We start from the raw sequence: 15,366 nt of genomic DNA on the forward strand, positions 1-15,366 counted from the left end.
TCCCAAGTAGCGGGGACTACAGGCACCTGCCATAATGCCCGGCTATTTTTTGGTTATAGTTGTCATTGTTGTTTGGCAGACCTGGGCTGGATTCAAACCTGCCAGCTCTGGTGTGTGTGGCTGGTGCCCTAGCTGCTAAGCTATAGGCGCCAAGCCTCTACTTCCAATTTCTTAAACTTGCCTCCAGATTAAAAAAAAAAATGGTCAAGAGTTAGGCGAGTTATAGAAGCAAATAGCAGTCTGGACTGAACTCAACTTATCACTGAAAAGCCACTCATCCCTGCTCTCCTGTGCCCAGCCAATTGGGTGCCCCTCTCTGGGAGGCCTTTGCAGTGGCCCAGGTGGTGTTCACAAGGAAAAAGAGGGGAGATGAGGTGGAGTCCAGAGCAATGAGATAAGGTTGAGGAGGAAAGGCTGCCCAGCTGGGCTCCCTCGACCCCTGGTCTTCACTTCTTCTGGAACAAGGGCAGGTGCACTGCCTCTGTGCTCTTGGTCTGCCAGGAGAGACAGCCCCTGGGGAAGGGAAGAAGACAGCAAACAAAGGGTCCAAGATAGGAGAGGAAGTGACATGGCACTTGGACTCACACCCTGCTGAACAGATTCCTTTCAACACTTGATGCAAAATGTTTTCTCCACCTTTTGCTGCCATCAAGGTATTCTGTATTGCACAACCATGCCCTTCTTTCCCTTCAGCACACTTTGCTCCAAACCCTACTATTTTTTTTGAGACAGTCTCCCTGTGTGGCCCTTGGTAGAGTGCCGTGGCATCACAGCTCACAGCAACCTCAAACTCTTGGGCTTAAGCAATTCTCTTGCCTCAGCCTCCCAAGTAGCTGGGACTACAGGCACCTGACACTACACCCGGCTATTTTTTGCTGCAGTTGCCATTGTTGTTTAGCTGTTCGGGGCCAGGTTCAAACCTCAGTGTATGTGGCTGGCGCCCTCACCACTGTACTAAGATGCTGAGCCTCCAAACCCTACTCTTTCATGAAGCCTTCCTTGACTTTCCACTCCATGACTGAATTCTCCCTTGGAGCCTGGCCAGTAAGCACAAGTGGGGTATCACGGCAGGAATTATCACTATATTCCCATTGACATCTATGCTCCCCGGTCATGGCTCTGCCTTGCATTTACCTTGGTGGAAGAAGCCTATGCAATATGACTTCACAAGGTCTACCTCTGAATATATATACAAAGTTGGAATTTCATTTCTTTAGCTTACTGTTAAAAATGTAAAACAAGCCAGGTGCAGAGGCTGACCCCTGTAATCCTAGCACTTTGGGAGGCTGAGGCAGGTGATCACTTGAGCTCAAGAGTTCAAGACCAGCCTGAACAAGAGCAAGACTCCTGTTTCTACTAAAAACAGAAAAACTAGCCAGGCATCCTGGTGGGCATCTGTAGTCCCAGCTACTCAGAGGCTGATGCAGGAGGATCGCTTGAGTCCGAGAGTTTGAGGTTGCTGTGAACTATGACACCAGGGTACTCTATCCAGAACGACAGAGTGAGACTCTGTCTCAAAAAACAAACAAACAAAATAAATAAAACAAACCAATCTGGGAAGGATGAGTCTTTAAGTCCCAGCAGCTATTTACACCATGGTGAGGATGAATTTGTTAGTTTCTTTCCCTGCAGACTTCAAGATGATAAAAATAGACTTAATAACTGCATTGTAGGGCCCTTCCATGCTCCAGACACTACGGTAATAGGCACACACAGGTCACCTGGTTTATTTTTCCTAACAACCCTATAGTGTCAGTATCATGATTATTCTTATTCATGGATGTGAAGACTGAGGCTTAGAGAGGTTAAGAAGGTTTCTAGATGTCACGCAGTCTGATCTGAGAGTCTGAAAATTGAACTTCAAAGTCTCAAGGTGAAGGAAGGAAACTCCAGAGGAGGAAGGAGACCCATCAGAATGGGAGAAGAAAAGACAAGTCTGATTATGAAAACAAGCTGCCAACTGTGAGTTGGCCCATCCAATAGCGGCTTCCTTTGACTTTTATGGGCCCTGATTTTCTGAGCACTACGTTATGGCAATGCCGCTAAATATCCTCCGTATGCCAAGTTTGGGCTTTTGTACATCAGTCAAGGAATGCACGCTCAGCCTTCCTGTGGTGGGGCTGCTTAAACAGCTACCGCTCATTCCGCCAGTCCTGTCATCCTGGCCCAGCAGTGGGCACACACATTTATTTAAATATTTCATTGCATTTTGCTCTTGTTATCTTATAAAAATGAGTGGGAGATGGGAAAAAGAAAGTGCTGATACCAGCAGTAAGAAGTGGGGGGGGGGGTCCCATGATCATAATACAAGTCAGGCAAATGTGGAAAGTCTGACACGAGCTGAAAGCGGCACATCTTGAGTCTCCATCCTGGATGCCCTGGACTGTGTGTTCAATTAGGAAGGGGAAGAACAAAATTAAAGAACACAACAAAATAATGGAAATATATGGTTGAAGATTGCTTCTCAAAGGCCATGTATAATTGGAATCCAATAATGGGTTTTAGCTGTCTGGGAACAGAACTCCAGGGACACATGCCATGCGGACGAAAGCCAGGCTGCCTGTCCCTGACCCTGAACTCCCTGGCTCCAGGGCTGGAGTTTGATCAGTGTCTCCTTGTCTGCCTGGACTGACGAGCCTTGCTGGGGCCCAGCTGGGGTGGGATGTGGTGGGGTGGAAGGGAGCGTGCAGTCAGCCTGCTCTCTGGACTATCCACTTGGTCTTCTTTCCCCATCCACCCCTGGCTTTCTAGGGACCACCCACAGCTGCAAAGAAGTCCCTGTTCTGGAGTGCAATCTGTCCATGACACACAGGCTAGGAGGCACCTGGCTTTATCTTTGCAAAGCCAGCTGAGTATCACAGTACTAGGTTTTTCAGGTCAGGACACCCCATCCCTAGGAGGCACCCCCTACCTTGTCATCTGTCTCTGAGTCCAAGCTTTATCCTCTTGCTGAAGTGCCTTCCTGCTCACCTCACTTTCAGGGTCTCCTCTCATCCCAGAGGGATTCCAAGCAGCAATCTGCCCGGGTGGCCAGTGCAGGCATCCTTGCAAACCAGCAGTGGGGTTATTACCCTCAGCCTCCAAAGCACACAGCAATTAGGTAGAACTGTGGAGAAGAGAGCTGTCCTCTTCCTCCCACCGGCTCTGCTGCCCCCTGCCAGGCCCTGTCCCCTTCAACTTCCACCTTGCAAAGGGGGATATAGTTCTCTGGCTCCGAAGAGGGAAACCTTTAGTCATGAGCTGGCCCTGTTGGCCTCACTGAGTCATAGACGAGGAGTGTTTCCTACTGACAGCAGAATCTTAGGATGCTAGAAGTTGTTTGAAAAGTATAACTCACATTGAACCTTAATCCTTTTGCAATGACAACTTCTTTCTTTCTTTTCTCTCTCTTTCTCTCTCTCTCTCTCTCTCTCTCTCTTTCTTTCTTTCTTTTTGAGCAGTCTCACTTTGTTGCCCCTGGTAGAGTGTCCTGGAGTCACAGCTCACAGCAACCTCTAACCCTTGGGCTCAAGCAATTCTCTTGCCTCCAGCTCCTAAGTAGCTGGGACTACAGGCACCTGTCACAATGCCCAGCTATTTCAAAGAGATGGGGTCTCGCTTTAGCTCAGGCTGGTCTCAAACTTGTGAGCTCAGGGAATCCATCTGCCTTGGCCTCCCAAAGTTCTGGGATTACAAGTGTGATCCACCGTGCCCAGCAAACTTATTTCTTATCATTGTGATCTGAGTGGAAAGACAGTATCGTGCTTCTTTAGAGAATCTTTGCAGCCTAAAAGTTCAAGATTGTGCCTTCACTTTCCCCTCCCCCTTCTCTGGTAAGATGGACCCCTTTTCCCCATCTCAGGGCAAGGACCGGGGGTGGAAGAGGAGGAGGAGGAGACACTCTGGCCCTTGGGACCCAATTAGGATGCGTTGACTTAGAACAGTTATGAATCTTCTGGGATCTGAGCCCTTGTTAATCTGGATCTTCCAGCATCAGGCCTGGCCAGGGAGAAGGAACAAAGCGTCTTGGCTTCCAGATCGAGAAGTTCTGTCTGGAACAGGTTGATCTGAGCAGGCAGGGGAGCTGCGTGTGAGATGTCTGCTCCCAGACCTGGTCCCAGGGGGGGAAGGAGGAAAAACAGGGCTGACTCTCCACAGGCACAAGTTGGCCTAAGACCCCTGCTGTGTGCAGGCCCCTTAGAGATTTCTTCTCTTTTCAGGACCTGGCTGTCTCTTGTCAGTGCCTGTGCTGAGTGGCATTGAGAAGGGCAGCCTGCTGTCTCTTTGGAGTTCATAAAAGTGAGAAAAGGATCTGACTTAATGAAGACACTTACTATGCTCAGGGATTAATTCCCTAACAGGAGCTGTGAATGTATGTGAGCTGAGAAAGAGTGGGGAGTGGGGAAGTCAGCAGAGGGAGATGAAGGGCAAGGAAGCTCATTGCAGAATATGATTGGGAAGGTCAAGCAGAAAGGTCCCCACAGGGACAGACGGCAGATGCTGGAGACCTGGGAAGCTGGGCTGCTCCAGTGTTCTAAAGCGCAACCTCAGCTTGTTCTCCACTCCTCAGGAAACTGAACTGCTTCTTCTCCAATTCCAGCAGCCGTGGGAACTCAAGGCTCTAAAGCAGATTGACAGAGGACCAGCAGAGGTGGAGGGTCCTGAGCAGTCATGAGGTCTGGCTTCTTTCCTGGATGAACAAGCAAATTTGCCCAGATTCACACAGCAGGTTGCAGGTAGGGCCCTAACTAGAGTCCAGGACCTAAGGGGCAAGTTCAGTAATCATTTATGGGGGCAAGACATGATTGCAAGAGGGACTTTACCTGACAATTGCAATCAGTGTAACCTGGCTTATTGTACCCTCAATGAATCCCCAACAATAAAAAATAAAAAATTGAAATAAAATAGAGAAAAATGTCAAAAAAATAAAATAAATAAATAAAATTTGTTTTTCCATAGCAAAAAAAAAAAAAATTCAGTAATCATTTACTGAGTACCTACTGTGTGCCAGACACTGTACTGGTCAGTGGACGTTTCAGAGGTGGAAACAGAGACGACTGAAGGGAATAAATCAAGACACCACAGAACGAATTTTCCCTGAGCTAAAGGAAGACAGCTAACTTCAGAGGCAAAAGGTGCGTAAGGGTAACGAAAAGAAAGAAGAAACAAAGTTTAAGCCCCTTCAATTTCAGATATTTAAAGGGGGAAACATAAAAGAAAAACAAAAGTTCACATAGGTCTTCCTTGTAAAATTGGAAATCAGATGGTGGAGAGACGTCATCAAGTCCTAAGAGGGAAAGGTTCTAAGGTGGGAATCTGTGCTCAGTCAGATTATCAAGCACGTGTGAAGACAAAATCGTCAGCATGGGACGCGTGGGAACTCGGTTTATTGCCCACTCAACGATATAAAAAATAACTAGAGGTGGTATTTCAGCAAAGCAAAGAAATCCAAGGACGAGGACAACACACATGCGAGAAAGAGCTGTAGCTGAGGTGACTTGATGGCGAGAAAATGAGGTGGAGGAAGATGAGGGCCGGTCGGTCATGATGCCACCGCGCCCCAAAGTTTCGGTCGCAGCAGCCAAGTTGGGAGCACCTTCTCCACTGCTCAGCCACATGTTTGAGTTCTCTGGCTGAATAACATTTCCATACCCATAGTGGGTTTAATGTTTTTAAGTATATTTCCATCTTACAATCAATGTACGGAATGCAGAGGTAACTACTGTAATCGAACAGAATATACGTCTTCTAAATCTTAACAATGCAAATAGTAGATAATGTGCTATTATGCTAAATATATCTACGTAATGTGCAATCTAGTACATAGTACAGAATGTACAGAATAGTATTTATATTATAGATCATTGTATACTATATGCATACTATAGGAATAGTAATGTACTAGTATATATAGAACCTTATATATTATATGCATTATCGACTATATACCATAGAGTATTATATATTCTACGTAACACCATTTTTAGAAGTTCTGTATATATTATATAGTACATTATACATAGTAGGTATTATTCATAGTGTGTATCAGTGGTTCTCAACCTGTGGGTCATGACCCCTTTGGGGGTCGAATGACCCTTTCACAGGGGTCATCTAAGACCATCCTGCATATCAGATATTTACATTATGATTCATAACAGTAGCAAAATTACAGTTATGAAGTAGCAATGAAAATAATTTTATGGTTGGGGGTCACAACAACATGAGGAACTGTATTGAAGGGTTGCGGCATTAGGAAGGTTGATATATACCACTGGTATATAGTGTTATCACATTATATACTATACCATATTATATATAGAATATACTATTTCATATACAATACATGGTATATGGTATCATATATTGCATAATATGTAGTGCTATGTTCTATCAAATATATACTATAAGGTAATACATTATTACAATAATATATTATTTACTTTTTTACATTGCTAAGATTTTAATTTATACTTACATTAATATATATAATACATACATCATACAGGGTGGACATAAAGTTCATGTGTGATTCACTATGTGAAATCATTTTAAATTGGACACAGACTTTATGGACATCCTGTATATGATTTATATATTGCATAATATATATTACACATAATGCTATATACTAAAAATAGAAAATATCAAATAGAGGTAGATACAAATGTATCAAACTAATACAAGTTGGAAGGGAGAGGAAATCTCCTAACTTTCAGAGCAGAGAGTTCATTGACAAAGAGATAAATTTAGAAGAAAGGACGTAAGTATATCATGTAATAAATGTTGGCTGCCAGATAACTAAAATCAGAAGCTATTCACTGTGGCTGACTTTGGAGCACAAGCCTTGTGGGTAGAGATGGAGCACAGAAAGGAGACCTTCTATATCTTTATACTCTTTGCTCTGTCCTCTCATACATACTTTTTCTAATTTTAAAAAATAGAAAAAAATAAATAATTGAACATCCATATAATAGAAAACTATTCAGCAGTTAAAAATAATGGATAAGATGTCCTTATTTTGAACTGCAAAGCTATTGATCATGTAACTTTGGTTAAAAAAGCAAGCTTTCAGGGCAGTGCCTGTGGCTCAGTGCTGGCCCCATATAGGGTGCTGGCCCCATATACTGAGGGCAGTGGATTCGAACCTGGCCCCGGCCAAACTGCAACAAAAAAATAGCCGGGCGTTGTGGCGGGCGCCTGTAGTCCCAGGTACTTGGGAGGCTGAGACAAAAGAATTGCTTAAGCCCAAGAGCTGGAGGTTGCTGTGAGCTGTGACGCCACTGCACTCTACCAAGGGCAACAAGGTGAGACTCTGTCTTTAAAAAAAAAAAAAAGAAAGAGAAAGAAAGCTTTCAGAACAATATTTACAACATAATATTTCGCTGTGTTAAAATAAACATCGAAACCATTGAGATATAGTCCCTGTCTTCAAGGAGCTCCCTGACCCTGGGCCTTTTTTGTGTCCTCGGACCTAGGCCACGTGGGCTGCTTCCGAAACCTTCTGCCTCTTCCCGATCTTTGTAAGATGCATACCTCTATTTGTGGTAGTTAGGGCTATCCTGTACATGTGTCAATGTTCTTGACTCTACCTGGTCGCTCCAAAGATTGACCTGGACGAAGCCGCGCAAGAGATAAACAGCTTGCTGCACAAATACTTGGTGGGGGGAAGCAGAGAGGGGCACGAGGATCTGAGGACGGAAGGATGTCAGGCCCGTCTCTCCTCAGAGAGCGCCTCCTCAGATCCCTCATTCACAGATAAGGAACACACAGGGGCCCAGAGAGGGGCAGTGGCCAGTGAAAGTTCTCACAGTTGAGGTAGTGTCCAGAAAAGACAGAACCTGGTTTGTTAAGAGGCAGAGTCAGGGAGAGAGCAGACAAGCTTAAAGCTGGCCTGGAAGCCCGATGCCGTGGCCGCAGGGAGTCCTATGCTCAGGATGCAGATGGCTTGACTTTGAGGGGAGACCTGGAGAAATCAGACCAGCTCGTCCTTCCTTAGGGTCCAGTAGCTGGAAGGAAGCAGTTTTACTTAAAAAAATTATTTTCACTATATGTATTTTTTTTAACTGCTTAACTGCTTAACTCGAGGAAAGAAACGGTTTTCACATGGGCAGGGGGAAGCACCTTGGGGCTGCCAGGGAGGAGCTCAGAAAGAAAAGAACATTTTCTGAGCATTTCTAATGTACCAGATGCTGTGTAAGGTGCTTGCTCATATATTATCTCATTTAACCCTCACAGAAGCCCTTAAAGGAAACCATGATTGCCACAATCACATACAATGATAGTTAGAAAACTTAAGTTGTACAACTTGCCCCAATCCCACAGCCAGCAAATAGCAGAACTAGAATTTGAGTCCAAAGCCTCAGCTTATTCAAACAATCAGTGGGCCCCAATAAATATGTGTTAATTGACAAGGGGAGAAATGTCTTTTCACAAATGGGGATACAACAAATGCTGTTTCTATCCCAAACCCTGGGCATTGAAGCAGCCCCTCTACCCAACCCATGAGTATCCAGGAACCCTGGCTGGCTCTCAGGGACTGGGATTTACATTTGCCCAACAGGACTTTGAAAAGCCCTGCATCAGAGGATGTTAGCGGTTGGGGCTCCCTTTCTCCCCACTCAGAGCACTGGTGGAGCTACCTGAAGATGCAGAGATCCACAGTGTCAGGCTTGGAAGAAGATGGGTTAGACTGGGCATGAGTGCAGGTGTTTGGGGGGGGTCCCGGAGTCCAGCATTTTTGGTTTCCTGGTTCTCAGCTCTAGATTTCCTCTGCCACCTTCGAAGGCACATCAACTACTCTTGCCACCCCTCCAATGCAGCCCCCAGCCTCTTCCTAAGTCTCCCCAGGTACCTCTGCCCCCTCTGACTTCTGGGGAGGCAGGCAGGCCCAGGAGAGTATGTATGTCAGTTAGGGTTTGTCATTTACACGTGGAGATCATTAGCGAGACTTATTTTTAAATTGTAATTGCAAAATGTAAATGCTCCCTAAACCGATGTGTAATTGCTACCCCCTCCACCCCAGCCCTTCCCCTCTGGTGCCAGCTTTGCGAGGAGAGAATTAGAAAATAAAAAGGGGGTGGATTATGTAAGCAAAACGATTTTAAAAAAAGAGAGCAAGAGAGCTAAGAATTTAAGTGAGACAGCTGGCGGCTTCTCTGATTGCCACGCTTCAAACATTAGCTGCAAAAATTGTCCTTGCCAATTGCATGCACCCCTCCAACCAATAGTGTCAACTGTATCTAGTCCCCAGAATAGACCACACCATCTCTCACTTGGCAAGATACTTCAGTGGTCAGTGTGTGTGTAGTGGGTGGTGGGTGGGGAGGAGGGCAAAGGTCAGGGGTGATATTTGAGGTTGCCTCTAGCTCATCCATGAAAGCCATCCACTCTACAGAGAGACAGCCCACAGCAGGAGATAGCAGTTGGTCAACCCTTTTGCCCATATTCTACCATGCAGGTGATGGCAGGGCCACCTCCAGTGCCCCAGGCCCTGCTTGGACTCCAGCATCCAGTCTCAGCGTCAGTTTGGAGAGAAACTGGACGCTGCCGGGGAGTTCAATAGGAAGAGCCTCAGTTGTGTTTTCAGTTCCAGAGAAAGTCACTGGACTTCACACTGGGTCACCAGGTAAGGGACACACATTCCCCCTTTTTTCCTTTCCACCTTCTCCTCATCTTCTTCAAGCCCTCCTCACAGCCACTGTTCACAGCGAACTCCCTTCAGTGTCACTGGCACACAGGCTCTGAATGCAGTTGAAGATTGTGGGCCTGAGCCTTAGGGTCATTACCCAACCTGCATTTGGAGAAAACTAAACACCTTTCCCTCCACTCTCACTTCAAGGGGCCACAGCTCTCCCACGCCCCCACCCTCACTGCACCTACAACTGAGCTCCTCAGACAGGAGGCAGCATGGTCATTGCTGCCAGTCTGTCCTCAGATACACGGTCCCCTGTGAATAGCCACAGCTGTGCTACCTACTGTTTGGGGAGCTGGGCCCGGGAAGGAGTGTTCGTCTTTGCCCTGAGCTCCCTCTCTCCAGGACAACCAGCTTTTGTGAGGAATCTAGTAATGATTACTGCCCCCAAAATGAAGGCTGATGAACTGTAAGGTCATAGTGGTCCTGAGACATCAGGGAAACTTACAAAATCCTGGGCAGGGTCCTTTGGAGTTGGGGCCCAATCTCACCATAACAGATCCGGCCCTTATCCTGGCATACTGGAAAGAAAAAAAGGGTTGTTTTGGATAACTGGGTTTCTAAATCCCTGCCTATATTGCTACTTATGTCTGTGAGATCATGAAGTTACTTAAGGGGACCCCCCAAAAACCCTATCTGATAAGAAGATTAAATGAGATTTTTCTATTCAAAATGCTTTATACATTCTGAAGAACTAGTTCTCAGAGTTCATCAGAAACACCTGGGCTGTGGTTTCCTCAGAGTTCGTCAAAACCCCTTGGGTGCACATTCCTGAGTCTTGGGCCTGACTCCCAGAATCAGAATTTCTGGTGGTGGGGTCCAGGAACTGTACCTTAACACCCCACCCCCAGGTCATTTTTAGATGATAATACTTGCTCCAGAGAGTTGTACAAATGTCATCATCATCAAGGGGGTACACAGTACCCCATCCATCCATATCAATGACAATTAATTGTCCACAGAATCCAGGGGAAAGATCTAGAGGCCCCCCTCAAAAAACTAAGGGGGGGCAACACAAAGACATGAAAAACAAGGTTGTATATGCTAAACATCGCTCATGCCATGAGCTGGTTCCAGAGGCTTTCAGGAGAAAAGCTAATCTGCCTGGGGGATTTAACTCTGTGTTAAAGGACAGAAAAGCATTTCCTACTGTTCAGGTGATCCCTGCAGCCTCTGGGATGGTCCTCAGGAGACTCACTTCCAGCTGGGCCAGAAATTCTTCCTGTCAGCTACAGACAAAACACCTGCAAAAAAGGGCAGAAAGCTCTCAGCAGGGAAGGCAAGAGGCTGGGGGTGAGGGGGCATCAGAGGAGGGGGACCCCGGGGCTCTGTTCACCCCCGCTTCTCAGTTTCTCCTGTTCTATAAGGGATGTATTCTATTTCCTCTGCAGACATTCCCACCATATCTACCTTCAACTTCAAACTCCTAGGCTCAAGGGATCCTCTTGCCTTAGCCTCCCAAGTAGCTGGGACTATGCCAGGCTAGTTTTTCTATTTTAGTAGAGACAAGGTCACTGGAACTCCTGAGCTCAAGCAATCCACCCACCTTGGCCTCCCAGAGTGCTGGGATTTGCAGGTGTGAGACACTGTGCCCATCCATATTTGTCTACCTTCAACTCTCTCTCCACCTTCTCCTCATCTCCTCATCTCAGTGTGGTTGCTGAGGCCAACCAAGCCATTATATAGAGCCCAAATCTTTGTCACAGACGAAAGTGCCTGTCTAGTTGCCGGTTGCCCTCTCCCCAAGTGGGGGCAGTTATCTGTGAGTGATTTCTGGGTACTGGGAAGACCGCAGCTGACATCTTAAGACATTGACAAATTCAGGGGAAGGATGGAGCATTGGTAGCTTTTTCAAGTATGTAGGTAAGTTCCAGGTCCATGTGATGGAGGGCAGGCTTTGGCTGGGGGTCTGGAGAGACACTGATGGGCTGGGAGAGAGGGGAAGATGTCTGAGGGCAGCAGGAAGGAAGACTCTAGGGCAGGCGTCCTCAAACTTTTTAAACAGGGGGCCAATTCACTGTCCCTCAGACCGTTGGAGGGCCGGACTATAGTTTAAAAAAAAAACTATGAACAAATTCCTATGCACACTGCACATATCTTATTTTGAAGTAAAAAACAAAACAGGAACAAATACAATTCACACCGCTTCATGTGGCCCGTGGGCCACAGTTTGAGTACACCTGCTCTAGGAGAATGGACCCAAAGCAGCAATTAGCAGTGAAACACAGCCATGGCCTAAAGGTGGCTTTGGCTGCACAACTTACTTATTTTTAGACTAAAATGAATTAATTGCTTTTCAGTATTCGAAATGGACCAAGATGTCGACAAATGGAGGTTGGGTGGTCAGCACTGTCCTAAGGTCTGGCCAGACATTTCTCAAACAATCCCATCAATTTCTCCATGCGGATGAGTTGCTAATTTGACTCCAGTGAGGCTGTGCTTAGAGCCAGGACCGCAGGGTGCGGGCAGAGGGTCTGGCCTGAGTCCTGGGCTGCACTTCCATAGCAGCACCAGGGAGCACCTCCAGGCCAGAGCACCACCAGCCTGGGACCAGAGGCAAATGCATCTTTAACATTAACAGTTCCTTCCTAGTTAACACCATCTTAGCCTCCTTGTAAAAACACATTTGCACCTCAGTAAAGAATGTAATTAACTAGTGACATGACAACAGGAGGAGCTAAACAGTGGCCCAGGCTGGGAGCTGCAGCCGGGAAATGGAAATGTAGACTTTCCCACCTCCCTGCCGGGGTGTGTGTGAGTGTGAGTGTGAGTGTGAGCGTGAGTGTGCCCACACACCTGCGCACGTGCTGCTGCATGTGCTGCTGGGAGGTGATAGTGGCAGGCAGATAGCATAGGGGTCTTGAGGGAGGTTTGAATTCCCAGTTGCAGGACAGAGGAAGCAGGTGTGCTGGGAGGATGCCACCAACTGAGAGAAGCTCCAGGACAGGCAGGGTGGTTCATGAATCTCCATTAACAATCTCTGGATTGAAACAAAATCCCCCTCCCTTTTCCACACCTCAGACTCCTTCCAAGAGGAAATAAGGGATATGGAGACACATTCAAAACAGCCAGAATCTCAGGCTCCCCTGGCCATTGCCTGCCCTGGGGCAGCCGCTCAGAGGAGCCCAAGAGGTCTGAACCATCCAGGGAGTACTGAATTCCTCCTATCTCACTCCTCCTCCACACGACTTGTCTGCGACTCTGTGACCACTCCCAGTTCTCTGGCCACCTAGAGCAAAGCTGGTGGCATGTCTGACTCCTCCCTGCTGCAGCCCCACCTAAATTTCACATCTCCATCCCTATCCCACTTTTCATCCCTCTCCAGTCAGGGCCAAGATCATCTTCCCTCCTTTCCATTCCCTGTGGCATAATCTAGAAAGGACCCTTCTCCCTGGCCATGCCAGCCACAACCCACGGTCAGCCCCCTGCACATCTGTACACCGCTTATTCTAGACTGAGCTTCCAGGCAGGTGACTTCATTCATGTTCCTTAAGGACCTAGGCGCTGCCCTTGAGGCTCTTACAGCTGTGTCACCACCTACTCCAGAATTTTCTTTTCTGTTTTTTATTATTAAATCATAGCTGTGTACATTAATGCGATCATGGGGCACCATACAAGGGTTTTATAGACCGTTTGACACATTTTCATCACACTGGTTAACATAGCCTTCCTGGCATTTTCTTAGTTATTGTGTTAAGACATTTATATTCTACATTTAGTAAGTTTCACATGTGCCCTTGTAAGATGCACCGCAGGTGTGGTCCCACCAATCACCCTCCCTCTGCCCCCCTCCCCCCTCCCTCACCTCCCTGTCCCCTTTCCCCCTATTCTTAGGTTATAACTGGGTTATAGCTTTCATGTGAAAGCCATAAATTAGTTTCATAGTAGGGCTGAGTACATTGGATATTTTTTCTTCCGTTCTTGAGATACTTTACCCACTCCAGAATTTTCAATGACTCCTTGCTTATACAAGACACTTAGCAAATGCATACTGATTATATCAAGTACAGCCTTCAGGGTGCCTGGACTTGGCCTCTTCTTTCCAGACTCACCTTATACCTTGCACTAGGGGCTCTCCACCCTCCAGCCACACATAGCACTTCCCATTCCCAAACCCATCCCACACCTTCCTTCTTCCCTCAATGCCCTCCATCTATGTTTCTATCTGTCAAGAAGATCCTAACCATCATTCTTCAATGTTCGCTCAAACATTCTGGCTGCTGCCTCTACAGCCAGAGTAATTTTTCCTCCTCTGTGCTTCCAAGTAACATGCTGTTTGTCATTCTCTGAAAGCTCTTGTCACATTCAGTCTCATGCTATCGTTACCTTGGGTATCTTTCATCTCCTCCCAAACTATAGCTCCTCAGGGACAGAAACCCTATCTTCTATCTGTATAAATTTTCAGTTTATAAAATACTTTCACATGTAATATCTTGTTAACTCTTAAAGTAAACTTTAGAAGTAGGCATTTTAATATAATGATTTTATTACCTTTACAAAATAACAAACGTTATTACGGAAAATAGATAAAAAAGAGGGGGGAAAGTTAAGCTGTAATCCTACAGTACAAAGATAAACCACAATTACTACCTGGAGTAAAACACTTTTTTCTCAAAAATATAAATTATAGTTTTAATGACTATGGCATTCCATGTATGGATGTACTATAATTACTCAGACAAGTTTTTGACATTTCTTGTTTAGATTATTTCCAGTTTTTGCTATTATAACAAAATAGTGACTAAATCATGACTATTCTTCTAGTGAACTTTTGCTCTAGATTCGATCGTTTTCTTGGGATAATTTTCCACATGTGTAATTGCTAGGTCCAAAGATATGTTCATGTTAAGGAATTTTTACACATTAATTGCAGGAAGGTCACACCCATTTACATCCTATCAGCAGCAGATGAGAGATGCCCTTTTCCTTGCCAGGTAGTTTATTCTCTTTTTATAAGACTTGGGTCATGAGGCTTGGGTAAGTCAAGTACAGGCCCTGCCTAAGAAAACACCCAGCAAGTGGTATGTCTTCGAACTCCAGACGTTTTGTTCTTCCAAGTTCCCCTCTTTTTTTCGCTCTTGTATTTCTTACCATCCAAAGCGAATGCTTTAGGTAGTAAGTGCTAAATCAATGTTGGACTCCCTGAAGAAGGCAGAGGTGGGTGTACGCTGAGTGGAGGGGTGGGGCCATTCCTGGGAGCTTTGCTAACATCAGCCTGAGGCAGACTTGGCAGACTAGAGGTCTGTTCTTAGGTAGTTTTTTATGGCTCCTTCCTCCCTCTTCTGGGCAGGTGCAAATTGCTTTAATTTATCCCCCCATGTATTAAGAATCTACCAGGTTCTGGGGCCTGAGCATATCAAAGCATCAAAGATGAAACACGCTCTCTCGCCTCTTTGCCTCTCTCTCTCTCCCTCACCCCCTTCTTCTCTCCCTGTCTTCGAGGTGCTCACAGTCTAGTGGGGAAGACAGAAGGTAAAGAAATAACTGTAACCTGTGATGTGTATATGCTGCTGCTCTGACTGTAGCCTCAAGGTCCCCTTCTCAGCCAAAGCCCCAGTGGCAGGAGCCAGGAAGAGGGCCTGGGTCAGTGCTGGGGAAGGCAGGAAGCCCGGGAGGCCTGGAGTGTCCTTCAGCCTCTGCCTCTCTCTCACCACTGCGGGGCCAGGGCTCCCTCCAGCATCTTGCCGCAGCCCTGT

At 46.3% G+C, this 15,366-nt stretch overlaps 1 protein-coding gene across 2 annotated transcripts in view; it reads right to left on the reverse strand.

Annotated features, from left to right (window-relative positions):
- PKNOX2 (PBX/knotted 1 homeobox 2) overlaps positions 1-15,366 on the reverse strand; it is a 273,163-nt gene that overhangs the window by 88,734 nt on the left and 169,063 nt on the right. The window contains exons 3-4 of one of the 2 annotated variants that reach the window (XM_053594243.1): positions 10,821-10,914; positions 10,119-10,191 (exon numbers count right to left, since the gene is read on the reverse strand). The exons of the other annotated variant lie outside the window; for it this stretch is intronic. The gene's annotated coding sequence lies outside the window, so the exon portion shown is untranslated. The remainder of the gene's footprint in view (positions 1-10,118; positions 10,192-10,820; positions 10,915-15,366) is intronic. 2 annotated transcript variants of the gene reach the window in all.

The sequence above is a fragment of the Nycticebus coucang genome, chromosome 6 (genome assembly GCF_027406575.1).
Source record: "Nycticebus coucang isolate mNycCou1 chromosome 6, mNycCou1.pri, whole genome shotgun sequence".
In the NCBI taxonomy this organism is placed as follows: Eukaryota; Metazoa; Chordata; class Mammalia; order Primates; family Lorisidae; genus Nycticebus; species Nycticebus coucang.